Raw genomic sequence first — 25,723 nt, 5'->3', positions numbered from 1 at the left:
AAGTTTGAGGGTTTCTTCATGTGTCTATTGGCCATCCTTCTTTCTCCTTCAGAGAAGTTTCTCTTTAAGTCATTAGCCCACTTATTTATTGGGCAGTTGTTTCTTTAAGAATTTGTTGTTGGGGTATTTAATTTTTTGAGTTCCAGGTATATTTTAGATATGAGACCCTTGTCCGTTGTATGGCTAGTGAAGATCTTCTCCCAATCCATGTGCTTTCTATGGACTTTGCTAGCTATGTCCTTTGCCATGCAGAAGCTCTGCAACTTCATGCAATCCCATTTGTCCAAACTTTCTTTAATTTGTTGTGTTTCCGGGTCTCTATTAAGAAAATTTCGGCCTGAGCCAAGGAGACCTAGGGTTTCTCCTATTCCATCTTTAAATGTTTTCAGAATGTCTGCTTTGACTCTGAGGTCTTTGATCCATTTGGAGTTGATTCTGGTGAAGGGTGATATATTAGGATCTAGCTTTACTTTTCTACAAGTAGTTAACCAATTTTGCCAGCACCATTTAGTGAAAAGTCTGTCATTCTTACATTCTACTTTTCTAGCTATAGGTCTGTAGATTCATTTCTGGGGTTTCAATTCTATTCCATTGGTCCTGAGGTCTGTTCTTGTGCCATTACCAAGCTGTTTTGATTACTACGGCTTTAGAGTACAATTTGAAATTTGGTATTGATATTCCTCCAGCAGTGTTCTTTCCGTTGAGGAGTGTTTTTGCTATTCGGGGTCTTTTATGAATTTTTGGATTGCCTCTTCTATTTCCCTGAAAAATGAGGTTGGGATATTGATAGGTATTGCCTTGAATTCGTAGAGAGTCTTGGGAAGTATTGCCATTTTCACAACGTTAATCTTTCCAATCCAGGAGCATGGGAGTTTTTCCCATTTTCTAAGTTATGTTTTGATTTCCTTTTTCAAGATTTTAAAGTTTTCATCATTCTTTGGTTAAGTTAATTCCTAAGTATTTCATTTTCTGTGGGGCTATTACAAATGGAGTTGCTTTCATAATTTCTGCCCCACTTTTCTCATTGTTGGCCTACAGAAAAGCCTTTGATTTTTAGGGTTAATTTTATACCCTGCTACTTTGAATCACCTTGAGTAATTTGGGAATGGAGTCTATGGGATTCTTTAAATACAAAATCATGTCATCTGCAAAGAGGGAGAGTTTTATTTCTTCTTTCTCGATTTGGATCCCTTTTATGTCTGCATCTTGTCTTATTGCTGTAGCTAGGCATTCTAATACTAGGTTGAAGAGAAGTGAAGACGGTGGACATCCTTGTCTTTTCCTGAGTTAAGAGGAAATGGCTTTAGTTTTTCACCATTGAATATAATGCTGGCTGTAGGTTTGTCATATACAGCCTTCATTGTATTGTGTTCCATGGATTCCTAATTTTTCCAAAACCTTCATCATAAATGGGTGTTGGATCTTGTTGAATGCTCTTTCTGCATCTATTGAGATTACCATGTGGTTCTTATCCTTGCTCCTGTTGATGTGATGAATAATATTAATTGATTTGCGTATATTGAACCAGTTTTGCATCCCTGAAATGAATCCTGTTTGATCGTGGTGTATGATTTTTTAGATGAATTGTTGAAGTCTATTGGCCAAAATTTTGTTAAGAAGATATGCATAAATGTTCATCAAAGAAATGGGTCTATAGTTCTCTTTCTTTGATGAGTCCCTGCCTGGTTTTGGGATGAGGGTTATGATGGCTTCATAGAATGTGTTCAGTAGTGCACTTTCTCTTTCAATTTCATTGAAGACTTGGAGGAGTATTGGTGTGAGCTCTGCTTTGAAGGCATTGTAAAATTCCGCTGTAAAACGATCTGGTCCTGGACTTTTCTTTGTTGGGAAGTCTCTTATTGCTGTTTCTATTTGAATGCTTGATATGGGCCCGTTAAAATGGTTTAACTCATCTTGGTTTAGTTTTGGCATGTCAATATTTGCTAGGAAAAGATACATTTCTGTCAAGTTCTCAAACTTATTAGCATAATGTTTTAGAAGTATTCCCTTATAATGTTCTGAATTTTGGTTGTTTCTGTGGTGATGTTTCCATTCTCATCTCTGAGTTTAATTATTTGGCTGTGTTCTCTTCTTTTTCTGATAAGATTTGCTAAGGGTCTGTCAATTTTGTTAATTTTTTGGAAGAACCAACTCTTTGTTTTGTTGCTTCTTTCCATAGTTTTTTTGGATTCTAATTAATTTAATTCTGATTTAATTTTAATTAGTTCTTTCCGTCTACTGGATTGGGTTTTATCTTTCTGCTCTTTTTCAAGGAGGTTTGGATGTGTCATTAAATTGTCGGTTTCAGATCTCTCCAATTTGTTGATGTAGGAGTTCAGAGCTATAAACTTACCTCTGAGTACTGCCTTTGCTGTGTCCCAGAGGAGCTGGTAATTTGTGTGTTCATTTTTGTTGAATAGCATGAACAATTGAATTTCCTTTGCAATCTCTTCCATGACCCATTCGTGATTAAGCAGTGTGTTGTTCAGCCTCCAAGTTTTACCAGACTTTTTGGTGGCTTTTGGTGTTGAGGTCTAATTTTATTCCCTTGTGGTCAGAAAGAATGCAAGGTATCACTTCAATGTTTCTGAATTTAGACAAGTTTGCGTTGTGGCCTAAAATGTGGTCTATTTTAGAAAACGTTCCATGTGCTGCTGAGAAAAACGTGTATTCTGATGCTGCTGGGTGAAATGTTCGGTAGATGTCTGTTAAATCTAGTTGATCTATGCAGCGGTTGAGACCTGTGGTTTCTCTATTGCGTTTTTGCCAAGTTGATCTATCTAGTGGGGAGAGTGGTGTGTTAAAATCCCCAACAATTAATGTCTTTGGATCTATGTGGGATTTGAGGGAAAGTAGTGTTTCTTGGATAAATTTGGGTACTCCATTGTCTGGCGAATAGATATTTAGAATTGTAATATCCTCCTGAAGGAGAGATCCCTTAATTAGTATTTGGCAACCTTCTTTATCTCTTCTCACAAATTTTAATTTGAAGTCTATTTTATCTGATATTAGGATTGCAACTCCCGCCTGTTTATGGGGGCCTTTTGCTTGGCAGATTTTGTTCCAGCTTTTAACATTGAAAATGTGTTTGTTTTTATGGGCAAGATGTGACTCCTGCAGGCAGCAGATAGAAGGGTCTTGTTTTTTAATCGTACTAGACAGTCTATGTCTCTTAATTGGAGAATTAAATTCGTTAACGTTAAGAAATAGTACTGAGCAGTATTTGGGCGTTCCTGTCATGTTATCCACCTTCTTGGGGGATGCGAAAATTTTGTTCTTCCTATGGTTCTTGGATTTTCATTTTGGTTGGTTTCTTGGCCTTTATTGTGGTCTTGTTGGTTTTCCATGTGTAGGATATCTCTAAGAATCTTTTGTAGGGCTGGTTTGGCGGAGATGTATTGTTTCAATTTTTCTTAGCTTTGGAAGGTTTTTATTTGGTCTTCAGTTATGAAGGAGAATTAAGCTGGGTACAGTATTCTTGGTTGATAGTTTTTTGTTTTAAGGGCATGGCATATATCATTCCAGGCTCTTCTTGCTTTGATTGTCTCTGCTGAGAAATCTGAGGTGATTCTAACTGGTTTCCCTTTATAGGTGATTAATCTTTTTTCCTTTAGAGCTTAAGGATCTTTTCCTTGGTCTGAGTTGATCCTGTGTGGATTATAATGTGACGGAGGGATACCCTATTCTGGTCTGGTCTATTTTGGAGTTCTAAAAGCTTCTTGTATCTGAATAGGCCAATCTTTTTGCATATTTGGAAAGTTCTCTGCTAGGATACTGTTAAACCAATTTCCTAGACCATTAATTTCTGTTTCTAGGTGCTCCCCTACACACTTTATCCTTAGATTAGGCCTTTTGATGGAGTCTTCCAAGTGTTGGATAGATCTATCATATTTCTTGCCCTTGTCTTGGATGGTTGTATGTTCTTTCTCTATAATATCTAGGGACCTATGTTTTCTTTGGGCCTGGCTTATTTCACTTAATAAAATTTTTTAATGACTTTCTATTTCCTAACAAAAGGGGAAATGGCATTATTCTGATGGAAGCATAAAATTCCATTGTGTATATATATTAAATTTTTTTGATCCATTCATCTACTGAGGGGCATCTGGTTGGTTCCATATATTAGCTATGGTAAATAATGCTGCAATAAACATAGTTGTGTTAGTAGCTTTAGTATGGTCTTGTTTGTGATCATTTGGATAAAGGCCCAAAAGTTGGATTGCTGGATCATAGGGGAGCTATATGTGGAGTCTTTTGAAAAACCTCCATATAGCTTTCCAAAATGGTTGAACAAGTTTACACTCCCACCAAAAATATAGTAAGGTTCCCTTCTGGCCACATTCCCTCCAGCATCTGTTGTTATTTGAGTTCTTGATTATAGCCATTCTAATTGATGTAAGGTGGTATCTCAATGTTGTTTTGTTTTGCATTTCATTTATGGCTAGAGAGGTTGAGCATATCTTCATGTGTCTACTTGCCATCCTTTCCTCTTCAGAGAATTTTCTCTTTATGTCTTTAGCCCACGTTTTTATTGGGTAGTTGTTTTTTGAAGGTTTGTTTTGGGGGGATTTATTTTTTTTTAAGTTCCATTATACTTTAGATATGAGACCCTTGTCTGTTGAATGGCTAGTGAAGATCTTCTCCCAATCCGTGGGCTTTCTATTGATCTTGCAATCCCATGCAATTTCATGCAATCGCATTTGTCCAAACTTTGTTTGATTTGTTGTATTTCTGGGTCTCTATTAAGAAAATTTCAGCCTGTGTCAAGGAGACCTAGCGTTTCTTCTATTCCATCCTGTAATGTTTTCAGAGTGACTGCTTTGACCCTGAGGTCTCTGATCCATTTGGAGTTGATTCTGGTGCAGGGTGATATATAAAGTTCTAGCTTTTGTTTTCTACAAGTAGTTAACCCATTTTGCCAGCACCATTTACTGAAGAGGTTGTCTTTCTTCGATTCTATTCTTTTAGTTCCCTTGTTGAAGATTAGATGGCTATAAGTTTGTAGGTTCATGTCTGTATAAGTTTGTAGGTTCATGTTTGTGTTCTATTCCATTGGTCCCAAGGTTTGTTCTTGTGCCAATACCTAGCTTTATCGATTTCTATGGCTTTATATTAGAGTTTGAAATTTGATAGTGATATTCCTCCAGCACTGTTCTTTCTGTTAAGGAACTCTTTTGCTATTCGGGGTCTTTTTTTTTTTTCATGTGAAGTTTTGTATTGCCTCTTCTATATCCTTGAAAAATGAGGTTGGAATATTGATAGGATCACAATGAATTTGTAGATAGACTTGGGAAGTATTGCCATTTTCACGATGTTAATCTTTCCAACCCAGGAGCATGGGAGTTTTCTCCAATTTCTAAGTTATGTTTTGATATCCTTTTTCACGTTTTTAAAGTTTTCATCATAGAGGTCCTTCACTTCTTTGGTTAAGTTTATTCCTAGGTATTTTAATTTTTGTGAGGCTATTAGGAATGGAGTTGCTTTCCTAATTTCAATCACTCTTTTCTCATTGTCGGCTTTTCTAAGCCATTGATTTTTGAGGCTTCATTTTATACCCTGATACTTTGCCAAAGTTTTGAATCAAATTGAGTAATTTGGGAGCTGAGTCCATGGGATTCTTTAAATACAAGATCATCTCATCTGCAAAGAGGGAGAGATTTAATTCTTCTTTCCCTATTTGGATTGCTTTATGTTTGTATATTGCGTTATTGCTGTAGCTAGGCATTCTAATACTACATTGAACAGCTGTGTCAAGGTTGGGTATCCTTGTCTCATTACTGAGTTAAGATGGAATGGCTTTAATTTTTCACCATTGAGTATAATGCTGGCTATAGTTTTTTCATATACACCCTTTACTGTATTGAGGAAGGTTCCATACATTTCTTGGTTATAGACAACTTGGGGCGGGGGGAGGATTGGGTGGGCCGGGAGGGAAGATGGGAAGGGATGGGAAGGATAAAAAAAGGAGGAGGCTACAATGCTTGATAAGAAATATACTCACTATCTTCCCCATGTAATTGTAACCCCTATGTACAGTATTTTTACAATAAAAAAAAGAAAGTCTATGTAGGATGAGGTGGATTCTTAATTTTGTCTTGATTTGTATTTATTTTATAGTTAGAGAAGTTGAGCATTTATTCCTCTATCTATTGCACATTCTTATTTCTGTTTAAGAGATTCTTCTCTTTCAGACGTTACTCCACTTATTTAGTGGGCAATTGTTTCTTTGAGTATCTTCTGTTGGGGTTTTAATTTTTTGAATGCTAATATATTTCATTTATTTCTGTATTTTTCATTTGTCTTCAAGAGGCTTAATCTCTGAGCTTGGACTCTATCTCTACTATTTTCAGCTCAAGGTGGGCTACATGAGCCACAGGGCCACTGCTGATTTTTATACTGTTTTTTGAGATGAGAATCTCACAGACTTTCCTGTCCAGGTTGGCTTTGAGCTGTGATCCTAAAATCACAGCCTCCTAAGTAGCTAGGATTAAAGGCTGAGTCACCCATGCCTGGCTTTTAGACCCCGGTCAGTTGTATAGCTAGTGAAGATCTTCCAGTTAGGGGGCTTTCTATTGGTCTTTCTATGTCCTTGGCGTTGCAGAAGCTCTGTAGTTTAATGTCCAAACATCCTTTGAAGTTTTGAGTTACTGGGCTTTTATTAAAAAACATTTCGGCCTGTGCCAATGAGACCTAGAGTTTCTCCTAGTTCTTACTCCAATATTTTCAGAGTGTTTGCTTCGACTTCGAGGTCTTTGACCATTTGCAGTTGTTTCTATTACAGGGTGATATATGGGCATCTATCTTTAGCTTTCTACAGGTTACTAATCAACTTTGTCAGCATCATTTACAGAAGAGACTGTCTTTCTTCCATTCTATTTTTTTCTCCCTTAGGGAAATTTAGTTGACTATAGATCTGTGAGTTCGTTTCTGGATCTTTAGGTCTATTGTATTTGCCTGAGGTTGGTTCTTGTGCCAGTACCACGCTGTTTTCATTACTATGGCATTGTGGTACAGTTTGAAATTTGGTGTTATTATTCCTCTAGCACTGTTGTTTCTTCTAAGGAATGTTTTTGCTATTCAGAGACTTTTATTATTCCATATGCATTTTGGGGTTGGTTACAATTACATGGGCAGGATAATGCGTACATTTCTTACCAAGCATTGCAGCCTCTTCCTTTGGTTTACCCTTCACATCCCTTAACAGGCTAGGAGTGTTTTTGCTATTCAGAGTCTTTTATTATTCCATATGAATTTTTGGGTTGGTTCTTCTATTTCATTGAAGAATGAAGTGACGTTGGAACATTGACAGTATTGCATTTAACTTGTAGCTAGCCTTTGAGTGTATTATTTCACATAAACTTTCACCAACCTGGGGCATCGGAGGCTTTTTTCCACTTCCTTACTTCTGTTTAATTTTTTTTTCAGTTTTTAAAGTTTTCATCGTAGAGGTCCTTCACTTATTCATTTAAATCAATACCTAGGGACTTTATTTTTATGGGGCTACTCAAAAGGAGTTTTTATACCTTGATTTCAGCTGGACTCTTCTAATTGTTTGCATATGGAAAGTTCATTGCTTTTGAGGGATAATTTTGAATTCTGCTACTTTACCAAAATTTCTGATCAGGTCAAGTAATTTCTGAGTAGATACTTGAGAATTCTTTAAATACAAGATCATGTCATCTTTAAAGAATGAGAGTGTTTCCTCATTTTTCCCTGCATAGATCCTTTTTATATTTGCATCTTTCTATGCCTTGTAATTAAAGAGAAGGGGAGGACATCCTTCTCTCATTTCTGAGTGTACAGGAAATGATTATCTTTTTGCTATTAAGTATAATCATCACTGTAGGTAATCATACACAGGCTTTATTATATTGAGGAATGGTCAATGAATTCATAGTTTTTCCAGAAATTCATCATAAAGAAGTGTTGGACTGTGTCAAATGCTTTTCTGCATCCATTGACATAATCCATTTGTTCTTATCTTTTCTCTTGTTATTGTGATGTATTACATTAATTATTTTGCATATATAGAACCAGCTTTGCATTCTTGAAATTAATCCTGTTGATAGTGGTGTATCATTCTTTGGTGATTGTAGAATCCGATTGTCCAAAATTTTGTTGAGGAATTTGTCACTGATAGACATCAAAGTAATGGTTCTATATTTCTCTTTCTTTGATGAGTCTTTGCCTGCTTTGGGGATGAGGGTTTAGATGGTTTCATAGAGTTTGGCACTGAACTTTCACTTTAAATTTCATTGAACAATTGGCGTATTCATGGGAGGTCTACTTTGAAGGGATTGCAAATTCATCTGGTCGAGTGCTTTCCTTGGGTGGGAGGACTGTTATTGCTCTTTCTATTTCAATGCTTGTTATGAGTCGATTATGTTGGTTTAAATAAACTTGTTGAGTTGGGTCAGGTCAATATTAGGTACAAATGTGTTCATTTCTTCCAGATTCCCAAACTTATTAGCATAAAGTTATAAGAAGTATTTCCTTATAATGTTCTGAATCTTGGTTCTTTAGGTGTTGATGTTCCATTTTCATCTTTGAATTTGTTTATATGGCTCTATTCTCTTCTGTTTCTGATAAGATTTGCTATGGGTCTCAATTTGTTTAATTTTTTCAAAGAACCAACTCTGCTGTCTTTATTCTCTCTAGGGTATTTTTGGATTTGAATTCATTTAATTCGAATTAAATTTTAATAATTTCTTTCCATCTAGTCGAGTGGAGTATAGCTTGTTGCTCTTTTTCAAAAAGTTTTACGTGCCTCGTTAAATTGTTGATTTCAGGTCTCTACTGTATGTTGATAGAGAAACTCACAGCTATAAACTTGCTTTTGATTAATGCCTTTGATGTACCCAGAGGACCTTATGATTTTTGTGTTCATTTTTGTTAAATATCCTGAATATTTGAATTTCCTTTCTTATCTCTACCATGACCCATTTGTGGTTCAACAGTGTGTTGTTCTGCATCCACGTGTTACAGTATTTTCTTTGGAGGTATTTGGTGTTGAATTCTAATTTTGTTCCCTCATTGGTCTAAGAGAATGCAGGCCATAAATTCAATGTTTCTGAATTTGAACAAATTTGCTTTGTGACCTAAAATGTGGGCTATTATTGAGCATGTTCCATGTGCTGCTGTGAAGAATGTGTATTCTGGTGCTGCTGGGTGAATTATGTGGTAGATGTGTATTGTCTATTTGATCTATGCATTTGTGTAGATATGAGGTATCTCTGTTGACTTTTTGCTGGGATGATCTATCCAGTAGGGATTGTGATGTGTTAAATTCTCCAGGAATTAATGTCTTTGGATCTGTATGACACGTGAGGGAAAGCAGAGTTTTTCAGATGAATTTGGGTGCTCTGTTTTGTTTTTTTTAGTTAAGAGATATTAAGAATTGTAGTATCCCTCTGAAGGGTTGTTGCAATAATTCTTTGTCACTTCTTGCTTATTTTAATTTAAAATCTATTTTATCTGCTATTTAGTATTGCAACTCTGTCCTTTTTATTCCAGTCTTTACTTTCTGAATACGTTTGTTTTTGTGAAAGGGAGTGTCTCTTGAAGGCAGCAGATAGAAGCATCTTGTTTTTTGATCTAACTAGACAATCAGTGTTGCTTAGTTGGACAGTTCAGTCCAGTAATATTGAGAATTAGAACTGGGAGGTTTTTGGTAATTCCTGTTATATCATTCATTGTCTTCTGACCTGTGACAACTGGGATCTTCTTATGATTTTTAGATTCTCTCTTTCGAAGCTATTTCATTGCCTTTATCATGTTCTTATTGGATTTCTAGATGTGGGATATTTCAAGTATCGTTTGTAGGGCTGGATTGGTAGAGATATATTGTTTGAATGTTTCTTTGCAGTGGAAGATAGTTTATTTGACCTTTCTTTGAAGGAGACTTAGTTGGATCCAGTATTCCTGGTTCATAGTTTTTTGTTTTTTTTTTGTAGGACATTCCATATATCATTCCAGACTCTTCTTGCTTTAATTAACTCTGGCTAGAAATCTGAAATTATTCTGATTGTTTTCCTTTTATAGTGATTGATCTTTATTCTGTAACAGCTTTAATGATCCTTTCCTGGGTCTCATTTGATCCTGTGCATATTAAAATGTGCTATGAGGATGTCCTGTTCTGGGCCAGTCTCTAGTTGTGGTTTTAAAAGCTTCTTGTATTAGAATGGCCCTATCTTTTAGCAAATTTGGGAAGTTCACTGTAAAAGTCCTGTTAAATAAAGTCCCTAGACCTTTCACTTCTGTTTATAAACATTTGTTTACACACAGAAGCCATAAATAAGACTTTTTGATGCTGACTTCTCAATATGAAATAGATGTATCACTTTTCTGGTTTGTCTTGAATAGTTGTGGTTTCTTTGTAATGGCTAGGCTCTTTCAATCCCAGAAATCCGGTCTTTTGCATTAGCTAACCTACTGAAAAGGCTTTTTCCTTTTTTTAATTTATTTTTTAATTTTCTTTCCTTGTAAATGTTCAGATTCTGTCATTTGATTTCTTTGCTGGAGCATTGTTTAAGCTTTTTTAAATTCCTTTGAGTTTGAATGTTCATTCTCCAATTCCTTAGTTCAGTTCTTATAGTTTCATTGGACTTCCTTTCCTTCTATTGGATATCATTCAGCATTCCCTTTTGGCCTCTATGGATTTCCCTTGCCTTCTGTTTGTGGATTCCAGGAATGCCTCTATTAGTCTTTCTTATTCTCATCCTTCTCATAGAATTCTTGTATTTATCTGAAATTCATTTATTAACATTTAGGTAGACATTTTGCTCCCATAATTCCCGTAATAATCTATGGGTAAGCCGATTATGCTCAGACCCTGTCCAAGCTTTCATTCCTTTCATTCAGCATGTTTACCAGTAGTGTTTGTAGAGAATTTTTGGAACTCTTGTCTGGATTACTCATTTACACTCCTGTTGCTGATTATCATGAGGGGAGTTGAGTTCCTTGATGATAGTTTTCTTGTGTTCCTCTGACTCATTCTTCAACTTTGGGTATGAAAAGAAAATCAATTCGGTGCTAGTACACTATTTTAAGGCAAGTATCAACCATAGACCTGTAGTTGCCCAGATTTTTGGATGCAGTCAATGTAAGTACACATATAATCTAGTTCAACACATACAATATAGTTCAACAAAAAGCAACAAACAAACAAATAAACCTGAATAAATTATCTAAGTCAAGAAGCAAGTAAAAGAAGGAGTCAGCAGATCAGAAATTAATAGGTGTAGGGAGAATTGTGGTGAGAAAGTAAGATTAGAGGAATGTGGGAGGGAAATGGAGTGAGGGATTCAGAGAGCAGAAAGCATATAAGGAAAGGAAGAGTAAAAGAAAAAAGGAAACGAAAAATAAAAATAAATAAAAATGGAACTGCTAAAAAGTATATAAGTATAAAGTAATCTTAGCAAAATGGAAGAAGTTAAATGTGAGTTTGTGAATTGAGGGATTTATACCTAAATTAGGGATGAACACAATAAAGCATAAGACCTAATAATAGAAGTTGCATATATACTTGTGGATGAATACAAAAGCAACTAAGTGCTGTAAAAAAACACAAAAAGACCAAAAGAGAAAAATATAGAAATAATTTTTAGAGCAGACACCTAAAATAAAAATGATGAAAAGAAAAAAAAACTTTTTTTTTAATTAGGTAGAAAGCAGTTACTGGATTTGTTCAGTGTACGGGGTAAATGTGTGTACCTTGTGTTTGGAACCAGTATCTTGTTGGAGCCTCTGTTTTCCTGTTCTGTTTGAAAGTCTCATGGCTTGACTGGTTTCTTAAATCACTTTGAGCGTACACAAAGAAACTCTGCCTTCTCAGAGACTTTATGACCCTCCTTCGAGAATGTTCAATAGGAGGTAAGTCTGCTTTGATCATCACAAAAGAGGGAGATTCCTGTTTCCTCTATCTTGGAGTTGCTCTGGTGGGGCTAAGTTGTGGGTAGGGATGAGACCTTTCCACAGTCAGTAGCTTTTCCGTAAGGGTCTAGCTACTGAGACACTCACACAACCCAGGTTGGAGCAATTCTCAGGATTTTTATTTCCTGAGTTTCAATTACTTCAATTTCTTTTATGAATTCTGCTACCAAATCTGTTGCCTATGCTGCAAGGCACAATGTCATCCTCTGACTTTGTTTAGCCAGTAAAGAAAGTCACTCTTCCATGGGCTGATCTCCCTCTGTCTGGGGCAAGCTGAGCCATGTAATTGAAGTTACTATGACCTGTTGAATGGCTCCTATTGTCTTCTTGCAAAAAGCTGAGTTATGTGCTTGCTACTCCGGTCAGGTCTTTGTCAGTATCAAAGATTGAGATCTTCTCCATTGATGCGTGCAGGTCTATTTTCCCACCACTACTCCGTGAGATGTTAGGAAGTTGTGGAGGTACACACATCTTTCTCTTGGTTTCAGAGTTGTCCTCAATTGGCTACTGTCTGTGGTCAGTAGGATGAAGATTTTCACTTCTTGTTGGTTCTTTATGACAATGTGTAGATTCCAATCCTAGGTCACTTCTGGCACCATTTTCTTTGGCTCTCTCAATTGATATGTTGGCAGTGGTAGGAGCTACCACCACCACCACACTGCAACTACTCAAATCTGGATATGAGCACTTGGATATTTCATTTCTGGACAATGTCTGTCTACTATGATGGCACACTTGGTGTGACTCTGTAGACTTGGACTTTTCGCCAGAAACCTTCACCTACTTTCTATGCGAGAGCTTGTTAATCCCCAGCTGATCATCCACCATCTTCTTCCAGACCTGTAATTTCATGATTTTTCTCCTCACTTTTCAAACTAGAATGTATTTGAAAAGAATTTTTTGACACCAACTAGACATTGTAGATACCAATTAACAAGTGGTAAACATTAAAATTTTATTTCAGTTTAATTGCTGTTCAGGTTTCTGCATGAATCAATGCAACTCCTACCTTCACACAAGAAAAATGGTGAAAATTATTTAACACAGTGTGTTTGATTTAGCATTTAGGAAGTACCACTGGCTAATGTCCAATGGCATATTCTGTATATCGACTCTTACATCCTGCTCTCATTTTAGTACTTAAGGCAGCAAATAATTTTAATGGAAAAATTGTTATTACATGATAAAACTATCTCTAGCATATACAGAGTTATCAGATATTTGTACACAATTGTCAGTTTTTATTGATCATTTTCTAAAAAGGAGCAATCACATACAAATTAGAGGAGAAAGGGACATGCTTTTATAATTTCCCACTTGAGTTACACTCGAAGGGTTAAAACTTGCTTCAAGAATCATGTTCAGTAGATCCTGCTGAGGTATAACCTGCCCAAATACAACCGTCATGCAATTCTCTTGAAGATAGTAAATCACTCATTTTGATATATTTTCATGTATTTTTATATAATTTCTTTCCTGTATGTTGGATGAATAATATTGAAGACATGAAATTTCACTTAAATATGTTTGATTCAAAACCAATTGATTAAAGGAAACAAATATTGCTTGACTGATTGATAGTAGTTTGAGGTAATGCATTCTACATGCATTCATGCCTGTAGAAAAAGGCATGAATTTGAATTGAAAGATATTTATAATAGTTCAAACTCTTCCTTCAAATATTCTTTGTTATGCTTAATTTCAGATGAGAATTATCATGACCAATATTTTGAGATTTCCACTCATAATAATGAAAGGATGAAGAATGAATGGTAATTGCCAACAAAGCAAATACACGAAATATGCAGAAGAAAGGGCATAAAGGAAGGCTCTGTAACTTTCTAATTCTCTCATACAGCAAAGTGAACCATAAATATTTGATGTAGGTTTAAGATCAGTGTAATGATAGTTCTTTAAAAATGCTTCTTCATGATAATTTTAGAATTATGTTTTTGATCTTTCTACCCTGTGTCAAAGACAAATTACAATCATCTAATTACAATTAGGATAAATGCTAAGAACTCTATTACTGCACATTTTGAAAGTACTGATGTGCCATAAGCAAGTCCCAATCCATTTCCAATTAATCGATTTTACAAATGAGGGAAATCATCAATACTTGTGTATTTCCCATAAAGTCTTTCATTGCTAATACATGCCAGTGTTATCCATATCTTTTTTCTGAAAATATAATTCATTTCTAGCCTGTATTGCACATGAAGGAATAATACACTGTAAACATTCAGGCTGCAAGATATACTGGTTAATAAGTAAAATTTATGAAGATCTAACGTGTGAAAGAAAGTTGGGAACTATAATTTGAATGTAAGTTAGACTTTTGAATTCAGAATTTGACCACCAGATATGGTCATTTTGAAATCACGTTGTTTATGATGATGTGCATATATAGAAAGTGTATTTTTCCTGTTGAATTTTATAAAATAATGGGTGCAATTTTGCAGAAATATTTGAACTCAAGAGTTCAATTCTTGAATTTAAGTCAACACTAATATTTACATGAAATCCTAGACACGAAGAAACTAGGAGTAGTCCTAAGCATTTTCTATACCTGCTGGATTATGTAGAGTTTATAGGAGCATTAAGGAAACAATGAAAGGAGAAACCTGTCACATGGCACATTAAAATGGAAATATGTGACTATATAAAGAGATTGATTATTTCTACCTTCCAGACAGCGACCAACACAAAGGAACATATCTTTGGTTTCAATTTTAAATTTTTCCCTAAGTGTTCATGTCTGGAAAATAGAATCTTGGATGTGCTGAGAAGAGCAATTATAAATAACATTTTCTCACTATGCTAGGCTTTTTTCCAGGAACAAACTAATGGACAAGACAACGAAAGTCATTATAATTCCTGAGAAATATAATAGATTTTTAAGGGATCATGAATTTTCGATTGCCAATCGATACTTACTTCAGAAAACTGATTGGTGAGAATCCATGTTCAGACATATTCAGCTAGTTTCCTTTCCTTTTGACTCTATCATTTACACAAAAGCAAAGGTTCATTAAATCACTTATTCTGTCACTAAGCCTGAGTGCACATTTTGCTTAATTTTTCTTAGCACATATTTTAAATGTTCATAAATCTTTGAAGGTCACTGTCTAGAATACAACTCAGTGATTTTTTTCTGTTTCTTCATGACTCACTGAATTGGAATACATTGACTTCTCTAATTCACAGGTTAGGGTAATTTATAGAAACTTATAGAAGCATTTTTGGGTGTTTGGAGATTTCAATATTGACATTGGATTTGTGTAAAATTCAGTGGAAGTTGCTTTGTTATATCTAATTTTCCAATGCATACAATGTGCACTATTTGTAGTTGTCGTTATCATTAGGCAGCAACTATGAAGAAAAGCAATCGAAGTATTCTTCATCTGGCCAATGTTCTTAATTCATTCAAACCTGGTATCTATATTTATCTCTATTAGTCATATTGAAAAATGTTGTTAACAAAAGTCATTTGCATGTCCTAGAATACTGGAAAACAATGCAAGAAATAGAAAATACCAGTGGTTTATCAGGAAGGATGTGAGTAAGGATTAAGTTGCATGTTGTTCAGTAACAGGGAATACCTTCTAGGGATCAAATGTACTGAATTTTATTAAAATTGAAATGAAATATAGTTCATTTAAATTTAGGTAGTTGGATAATGTCCTCCAGTTTGACTTAATTGAGAGAAGCAAAAGTTGGGGTGAAAGTCCTAAGATCATGATTGTTACAAGAGCTCTATTTGTGCAATCAAAGAAATGATGATCACTCCCACACAAGACCTGATCATTGCTTCTGAGAAGCCTTCTGATGGCCATCATTTCTATACACTTCAGACAGGGTTCCAGCTCTGCTTTGGTGTATCTGATTAACCTCTTGAGACATCAAACACTCCCATTACTTCCTCTCTTTTTCTCAGAACCTAAGTGTCCAAGCTCTTTATAAGACTGAGATGTTGTCAGTTTTTCCATTTATAGACAATTCATGGCCTTCTAATTCTTCATTCCCATGTTGGTCTTGTTAAAATTGTCTCAAAACATGTCTGTGTTTTCTACCCAGAGCATTATTGTGTGCTTCAACTCCTCAGTAATACTAATAAGGGAAATTTGAGAACCCACCCTTCCCTCTCCTTATGAATATGATATATCCTATTAATGTGATATCCTGTACTTTGTTCATATGCATGAGATATTTCAACAAAGCAACTTACACTGAATATTACACAAATCCAATGTCAATATTGAAATCTCCAAACAACCAAAAATGCTTCTATAAGTTTCTATAAATTACCCTAACCTGTGAATTAGAGAAGTCAATGTATTTCAATTCAGTGTGTCTAGAGATTAATATGTTCTACATGATTGCTTTTCCTTTCATTGGAAAAATCACAACATTTAAGATGTCTAATTTTGAAATGTTAATGATCTTTTCTCTAAGAAAGTTTTCCTCCAAACAGGAATGCTGACATTTACCTGCCTGTCACAACGAAAAGAAATACACACCTTCCATCTTTGTTTTGAGAAATTATTTCAACTGGTCTTATTTCATATTGACAGGAGTACTTGTTGCTGTTGTTCTGGTGGTGGTGGTGGTGTATGTTTTTTGGTCCTCAAATTTGGGACTGGTGCTCTCTCTCTGCTCGACACCTCATAGCTCATGCTGAACCACTTGAGCCTTGCTGGCACTTCCGAAATTTTTACATGGGTTGCTGAGGAATAGAACTCAGAGCCTCATGCAAGTTAGTTAATCCCTCTTCTACTGAGCTACCTTCCCAGCCTCTGAGTTTAGATATGCTAGATTGAGATGTAAGCAAGCAAGAAAATTATGGACGCTTTCTAGATTGAAATGTAAGAAAGCAGAACTTCAATAGATGTATTGAAGATAACTGTGGGAGAAAATAAGAAATTCTTTAACTAGAATACACTTTTTTTTCATAATACTAAAAAGAACTATCTAATGAGAATAGGGAATATTTCAGAAGGTATTTTCCACAGTAATACTCTCACATTTATTGTCTTCATTCTCCCAAAAGGGATCATAAGGTAATGTATAGATCATAAAGGAAGAACAGTAAAGATTTATATATTCCCAAGTATATTGCTTGTTCCAGAGGTATTTTTTGGGAATTCTATGGATCTGAGAGGTTATGCATTGTCTCTATGATAAAAATCACAAGATCATATAGTGCAAGTTGCCATACCTGTGGTGAAATACAGAAACCTTTGTTTCCTTAGAAATGTTGGCAGTACAAAACTTCTGTTATTCATGATTAATTTCTGTATTGTTGCTAAGGTAAATTTTTCCAAATATATTCAAACGATGTGACAGTGATGTGGGGAGAAAAGTCATGGACAGATTTTTGTATTTCTTTTGGAATCTCAGCAGTATGTATTGGAAAACATGGCAGTTGAATTCCAACTAGTGTATTTCTAGAGTTTTATTCCAAGAAGAGCATAGGCAAGATGTTTCGTATGGGTAATTATGTCACACTGTGTGTTTCATATTTCCCAACCACTAGACGTGGCTTCTTTTTACTCACTATTATCTAATGGCCAAAATGTAAATTATTTGTATTCTTAAATGTTAAATTAATATTTTAAGAAATCCACAGTATTATTATGTGACCTGGAATGCAGCTTGAACCTTTTAACATTCTTGCAGTGGTAATAAACTGATAATATGAAGAGATTCAATTGTGTACCCTTTCTATATACAGGGTACTGATAACAAAATTTTTCCTCTTAGTTTGATGGAAAACTTCACAATATTTAAAGATGAACTGAATTGTGGGTAGAAAATTAAATGTCTCCTAATTTAATCCAATGTAAGTTTTAGTGCTGTAGGACATATAGTTCTGCTTTTATATTTTGTGAAGAAGACAGATATGATGACCTGACATCCCGTATGATTCAAATATCCTTTCAATCATCCTTTGTATACATTGATCAATTGTGTATGAGGATTCAATATTTTAGTAAAAGGAGGCCAAATTTTCGAATACATGCAAGTTTTTCAACTTTGATAAAATACGTTTATAGAGCCTAGCACTTGTTCTTCATGTAAGATATTGTATCAATGCAAGAGTTTAAGATCTGAGTAAGAGATTTTGTCACCAGCCAGGGCATAAGAGTTACAGAGACTCTTACCTCCATTATCAAATAAAAAGATATAAGAGGTGGTAGGGCCAAATTCTTAGAAGACTAGCCCACTGAAAAACTATGCACAAGCACTGAACACAAACTCCTATATCACTCTTACATTGGACAATCTTCCTGTTTTTTTTTTAATATCCCTGTATAAGGTTAGTGCCACTCTAATCTAGCAACTCAACCAAGCATGTATTTCTCCCTTTGTCAAAATCTTTGGAACATCCTATCCCAAGTTTAGTTTGGGACACAATCAAATCCTCTGTTAACATGTAAAAAAAATGCTGTTTTCCAATGTCATGCTATTATCTTTCAAAATTGAAAGTAAAGAAAGAGGATAAAAGAACAATCAACTTTCTGGTCTACATACCCATATGTTTTGCCCACTACAAAGGAGGTTTGGAATTGCTTTCTGACCTAGCAACATTCTTATTGGTGTGGCTTCACTAGGAAAAAATAAGAAACTTCCTCACCCAAAATATGTCAAATTAGAATTATTTTATCTGAATGTTCTCATTCTCTTATTATCAATTTCAATTCTGGGAAGGAATAAATGACACTGTTATTTTGGATAAAAATGTTTATGCCCATTTCATCATTTCACATTCACTCATCTCATAAATAGTGAAATGTGAATTGAAGAATCTTTTCCTGGTAATTGATCAATATATACACTTGCGATGGGTACCATCATTCTCAAAGTGATTAATGAAATACTGCATATGTAACTAGTTGGCTGAATTCTATCATGGCATTTTTATAAAAATATTTGATGAAGCCAGGCGCTATTGGCTCCTGCCTGTAATACTACCTATTCAGGACTCTGAGAACTGAGGATTACGGATCAAAGACAGCTTGGGCAGGAATATCTGTGAGATTCTGATCTCCAATTAACACTAGAGAAGCGGAAGTGGTGCTATGGATCAAGTTATACAGTGCTCGCCTTGCATTGAAGAGAATAGGGACAGTGCCCAAGGCCAGAATTCAAGCCCTACACCGACAAAAAACGAAATATTTGGTGAAATAAATCCTTGAATATCTCTATTAGTGAAATGCATTTACAGTTTATTTTTAACCAGCTATGCATAATAGATTTCAAATTACACATTTCTGAATGAAATATGAAATGCATTTAATTAGATGAAGATAGAAAAATCAAAAGAAGATATACAACTGCAAAAGTTACTGCATCTCAATTAGAGTACTTAGGAAATTATTCAAAGGATTTTAATTGCAATAATGAACTTGTCCATCTAGGCTCACAAAATTAATTGTACTTTTTAGTTAATGGAATGACCAAACAAAAGTGTCTCTTACTGAAATAGGAAGATGGCAAATACAACAAAAATGAACAGCAAATTGGACTTCCTAGGAATTTCTTGTAAAAATTTACACCATTTGTAATCATGAAATTTGTGTTGCTTGTCAATATTGCCCCTCAACTCTCTTCTGAGCAAGACAAACCATTCTAGATTCATTTATTATTCATTCAATTATTTTCTTTTCTGATCAATGCTGAAAACCACAAGCTTTTTCTACTTCAGATTATGATGTACTTATGTTAGCCTGTCACTGCAATGGGCTTCATGTACTGTCCCTGAAAAGCAATATAAATACTGAAAAATTGAATTCAATTCTCTGTTTCATGTCAAAAGTATTTCAATGCTATGTGAGTGATGAATTTGTCATTTATATAATGAAGAATGTGCTTACTGAGGAGGACTAATGGGAATGGGAACTTCATCTTTCCATCCTATAGCTAATTTTCTCATTCATGAAGATTATAGGGAAGACTAAAACTCATACTGTTCTCAAAGTGTAAGGTCAATACAAAATTCAATCAATATTATATGTTTATACTTGTGGTTGGGAGTTTGTCAACCTCCATGCAGAAGAAAATGAATAGTACATGGGATTTTTGAGTTTGGAAACCCCACTTGAGCCAGACCAGATGATCTTGATGGTAATCCTAGTATCTCAGGGATTTAACCTATGAGGATCTCCATACAGATTCATAAACTGGAGGGTTTTTTTTTCTCTGAAATTCATTTCTAGAATTAATCCCACAAAATTCAACACTATAGAGTCTTATCCTTGAGAAAAAACATAGATACATCATAGAACTGCGGTGTGGATGAAAGTCCTAAACAACAAACACAAAAATCTATCAACACACCAAGGAAAAAAAGAAAAAAAAGCCTAATGCGGGTGGCTTAGAAACCTGCAATCCTACCAATTCAGGAGGCTGAGATCTGAGGATCCCGTTTCAAGGAAGCCTGGCAGGAGTCTCTATGAGTCCCTCATGGCCAATTAAGTACCTGAAAATTCAAAGTAGCCCTGTTGGTCAAGTGGTAGAGAATTATCCTTGAGCTGAAGAACTCAGGGACTGCACCAACTTCTGAGATTTAGGCCAATGACCAAAACAACTGGGAAAATAGACACAAAAGTAATGTAATATTCGTCAACAACGCACAATACTCAATGGTATACTTACTTTAGAAAAAGTGTCTCAATTATTTCTGCCCACGTAAGAGCCTTTAAGATGTTATTCACTCCCTATATGGAACTTCTTGCATTTTCTCTTTGACAACTACAGAGTAATGTGATATGTGATATTTCCCTAATTCCAAAAGTTGTTAAATCACTTAATATAACCTCATGGTGATATGAATCCTGTTCTCTTTTGCTAATATGTTTTACGTATGGAATCATAATATTCTGTCTTCTAAGAAGAGGATGGTACTAGAGAACTTGTGAATTGATTAGATAATTGTGACAATTTAGGACACATGCTATTCTTTCCTGATTTGTTTCTTATAGTTGGTTAATATTTTGCAAACCGTATCTTTATCATTATACATATGTGAGCAGTTTTGTATGTCTAATCATGTATTTCTGTTATCGGTCCGTTTGTACAGGCAATAATTGTTTGTGTGTGTGTGAACAAACTGAAATTATGTTACAATTTTTCCCTACTCTTTTTCAACATACATACAGTGCCTCAGGGCACATTACTATGTTTTTCGATTCAAAATTGAGGTGAATTTTTGCCTTTCTTAAATTCCTGATTTAATTCAATTTTTATAATTTTTTTATCACAGGTTTTTCAGGATTTTATTTCTTAGATTTTTTTTCCTTGGTCAGGAGGATTCATACCATGATGGTGCCATTCGTATCCAAGCCTCTTATGCTGGGCTTGATCTCAGTCATGTATTATCAATGTTGGTGTGTCTATTGAACAGAATTCTCCAAGGCATGTATATTTGTGAAAGTAGTATTAACAAAGAAATGCTACCTACGTTAATGGTAATCTTTTCAATGTTGCTATCAAAATCCCATATTTCAGTGTTTATACACAGTGACATGCATGTATCTTAAATGTTAATTTTATTTCCTGATCCCTGAACATATTGACTAGATATCACTTCATAATGTAATTGTCACTTCATTATGGCATTTGTTTTATCCACACTTAAGAATGGATAGCAGTTTTTTTGTTGGAGCTTATGCACATAAAGGGCCATGGCACATTCCTCTTAATTGTACCTATCCTTTCAAGCCTTTTTCATGCATTACACTATGCATGTATCCTTTAGTAGGATACCTCTCATGACATAATCAATCATTGTGCCTTGCTTTGATGCATCCATTCACAAACTGAAATGGAGATTAAAAGTATGTTGTTTTAAGTTAATAACAATAACATGTAGTAAATCCGTTATAGTTTTTCTTTCTAAATAACCACGTAAAAATATCTTTTTTATTTTCCTGGATATATATAGCTGTATATCTATATACCTATATATAGGTATAGCTATAGTTATATGTGTATATTTATGTGTACATAGATATACCTATATATAGGTATATAGATATATGTATATATCTATCTATCTGTATCTATCTATATATATATATTTATATATATAGATAGATACAGATAGATAGATAGATAGATAGATAGATAGATAGATATCCATGAATATTGTGTAAGGCATTAAGGTTTGAATAATTGGGCCATTATCCTTAAATTAATAGAGTGACTAGGGTAAGATTTTAAATGTTCAATGTATTTAATGTGGTGAGAGTGTCCAAGAATGATTTGTGAGAAGGTGTGTAGACAATCAACAATGTTCAATTGAGGAGGAAGTCGAAGCAGGAATGAAATTTCTTCAAAATTACTTGCAATAGTTATTATTAATTTTTGATTATCTCTTGGACAACCAGTAAAGTTTCTTGTTGATCATAGGCAGAATTCAGAAATATAATTCCAGATATATTCCACAAAATATACACATATATACTATTGTTTCCTCTTATTACTTTACAGGAACAATTCAGGCGACACAACATGAGTTCAAAGTATTTGTCATCATTTCAATTATATCTTACATTAATAAATACATTGTGACATTGGCTAAAACAAATGAATTTATTTTTATTTCTACTGCCAAATGACCCTATCTGATTTTATTAGGTTATACATGGTTTTCTTTGAATGCAGAAATAAACTCATGTTTTATATCTTTATTGGAATTCATCATGTCCTTTTCCATATACATGCAGTAAGTTTGGAGTATAGGAACTTCAATCATCAAATCGAAACGTGCGTATGTTTCCTTATAGAGAACAAATCACACTACATATATCATTGTACTAGTCTTCCTGTGAATATCATATTCCATTTCATTTCTTCTTATACTTGTAGCGCGTAATAAATGTGTAACAAAAGTGCAATGATATTGGATTCCTAACAAATTTTTCATCAACTTATTTGTTCCATAAAGAATGGCCATGCAAATTTTGATGGTTTGTTTCAACCAAGGATTCTGAAATATATTTCAGACTAAGCAAGTTTCTCACCCATCTCAATAGTTTTTATGTGTAAACTCATCTGTCGAAGGACACTGACTTCTTTGCTACACTGCTGGCAGGGAAAAAGCAGGTTTTGTATGTAGAAACAAAATATTATCAAAAACTATTTTTGGAAAGCATGCACTTTGTGAAGATAGCATAGATTTCTGCTGAGAATCTCATATTTGTAGGATAAGAGGATTCGCATCGTTTAATAACTTCTCAGTATGTATTCTGTAATGGTGAAAGAAGAGTGTACTCTAACTGTCAAGTGTAACAAAAGACACTTTCAGGAAACTATATTAGATGATTCTATCTTTGTTTACTGTTGTGTGTAATTTGCTTCACATATAAATGCCGCCACATATTAATACTTGATTTGGCACTGTGGTCCACAATAATCCTAATGAAAATTGGAATAGACTTTGAAGCATATTTTAAATAAATCCAACATATCCAAAATTATTGGTAAAATTCCTAAACAATGAAATGTTTTGAATTATTTGGGTACAGGTGAGGAAGTTAAGGATGTGAGAATGTTACTCATATTTATTAATAGTGTTAAAATAGGAGATTTTCTGATTATGGGTATATTAGTGCAGGAGGTTCATCATAGTTGGTAATTTCAAATAGTTTTGGATTTCCTGCAGGATTCAAATCAATGTTAACTTGTAAAGGATGTTTGGGAACAAGTAGACTCATCGAAACCCTCTTTTCTAATCATGTAGGGATGTAAGGTGGAAAAATCAATCTACCTACATATCCATTTGTAAACTTAAAAAGCATAGGAGGGTAAGTATTAATACTCTCCTTTATAGTTTAATCTTATTTTTAAGTTGATGTACCAAATGATTATTATTATGTATATAACGCAGTGAGTTGATTTTTTTGTCACAAGTTATACTATTCCTCATTTTTCTGCCTCAAATCCCTGCTCAGACGTCAATTTAATTTCCTATATATTGTCTTGTTAGGAATGTTGTGGTATTGGTTCACTCAATGTCCTCTGTCTCAAGGTATTTTGTTCCTGTTCCCTGCCAATATTAGATTAACGTGTATACAATCCACAGGATAATAAAATCAAATACATTGTTATAAAGGGAGAGACCATAGGAAAATAAAGGAAGAAAGCAAGAAAACAACAAACAGCTTTTCATAGTATTGTAAGGAAAACATCCCACATGGATAATACTTTCCTTTGTTTATCTTGGAGATAGTTTTGTTTAGCCTAATCTTCTATGCACATATATCCATAGCTATTAAACTATTGCAGCCGTAAGCTATCGCAGTCCTCTTTCAGGGTGAAACTGGATATATACCAATTATTACAATAAGGAAAACCATGGTACCTAGATCAGCTGAAAATAAACAGAAAAAGTGCAGACAGGTGAAGAAGCAATATTCAGTTAAGAGTGCTGACAAAATTGGTGAAACACCAATTAAAAATAAGATAGATAATTATATATCACCATGTACCATAATGAATACCAAATAAATCAAAGTCGCGGGGGTAAAGGAAGAAAGGCTGAGCTTATTAGTGGAAATAATAGGAGGAATTCTATGGTTCCTTGAAACAGGATGATACTTTGTTATTATAGACGCATGAATGTAATTCAAATAAATGGGGCTTTGTGAATCTGAATGGCTTCTCCATGATAGAAGATATAGCTAAGCAGGTAAATAGAAATCCAACAGACTGGAAAAAATACTTTCACCAACCATGAAACAGAAAAGGGTCATAGAGCTGAAATATAATGAAAATTTAAGAAGTTAAATTCCATCCCCCAATTCCAAACAATATATAACCCTATAAGAAGGCTAAATATTTAAAGAGAGACTTCACTGATGTGGAACTGAGAAGAGCCAAAGGACCTATGAAGAAATGATCAACATCTCTGACAATAAAATCAATGCATATAAAGTCAACATTGAAATTCCACCACATTATATTAGAATGCAAAGTAATGTTCATTGCAGTATTATATACCACAGGAAAATATGGAAACACCCCTGATACTTGAGAGTAGATTAATGGATCAAGAAAATATGGGATAAATGCACAATGGAATTATAGGTTTCCATGGGGGTGGGGGAGAGTGACATCATTTAATTGGTAAGGAAATGAAAAGACTTGGAAAAAATCATGTGAAATAAAGTGCCTCAGACCCAAACAAACATAGACTCCAAGGTTTCCCTTATTTGTAAAACTTGGTATTTGTTCTATTTAGACATTGCAAAGGATCACAATACCGCAATATATATGTATACATATCTATATCTATATATATATATACACACACATATATATGTGTATGTATATATACATATATATGTGTGTGTGAACATATATATATAGATAGATAGATAGATATAGATATATATAGGGAAGATTAGGCTAAGCAAAAAGAACTCAAAGATATAGAAACAATAGGTATCTCCTTTTTGCTTCTTTTTAAAGTATACTACATGGACCTCTTCCTTGTGTTTTTCCTTTATTTTCCCATGGCATATCCAGGGTTGTCACTGTATTTGATTTTCTTCTCTGGTATATTACATGTACACTAATCTAAGTTAGGGAAGGGAAGGGAGGGAATAACAATATCTCAGACAAAGGACCAAGATTCAACCAATGCAACTGCAATCGTCACAAAACAACCTCTTGTAATAAAATTTATACCTTATTGAGCAGATGGACATTTGAGGCAGAAGAAAAAAAATATGAGGAAATGAAGAGTGGGTAAGAACATATAACCAGAAATGTACTCAAGGACGTT

This window comes from Dipodomys spectabilis, unplaced genomic scaffold (assembly GCF_019054845.1).
Source record: "Dipodomys spectabilis isolate Male_0828 unplaced genomic scaffold, ASM1905484v1 ptg000164l, whole genome shotgun sequence".
NCBI lineage: Eukaryota > Metazoa > Chordata > Mammalia > Rodentia > Heteromyidae > Dipodomys > Dipodomys spectabilis.
The sequence above is the reverse complement of the archived record's forward strand: the minus strand, read 5'-3'. Positions refer to the sequence as shown.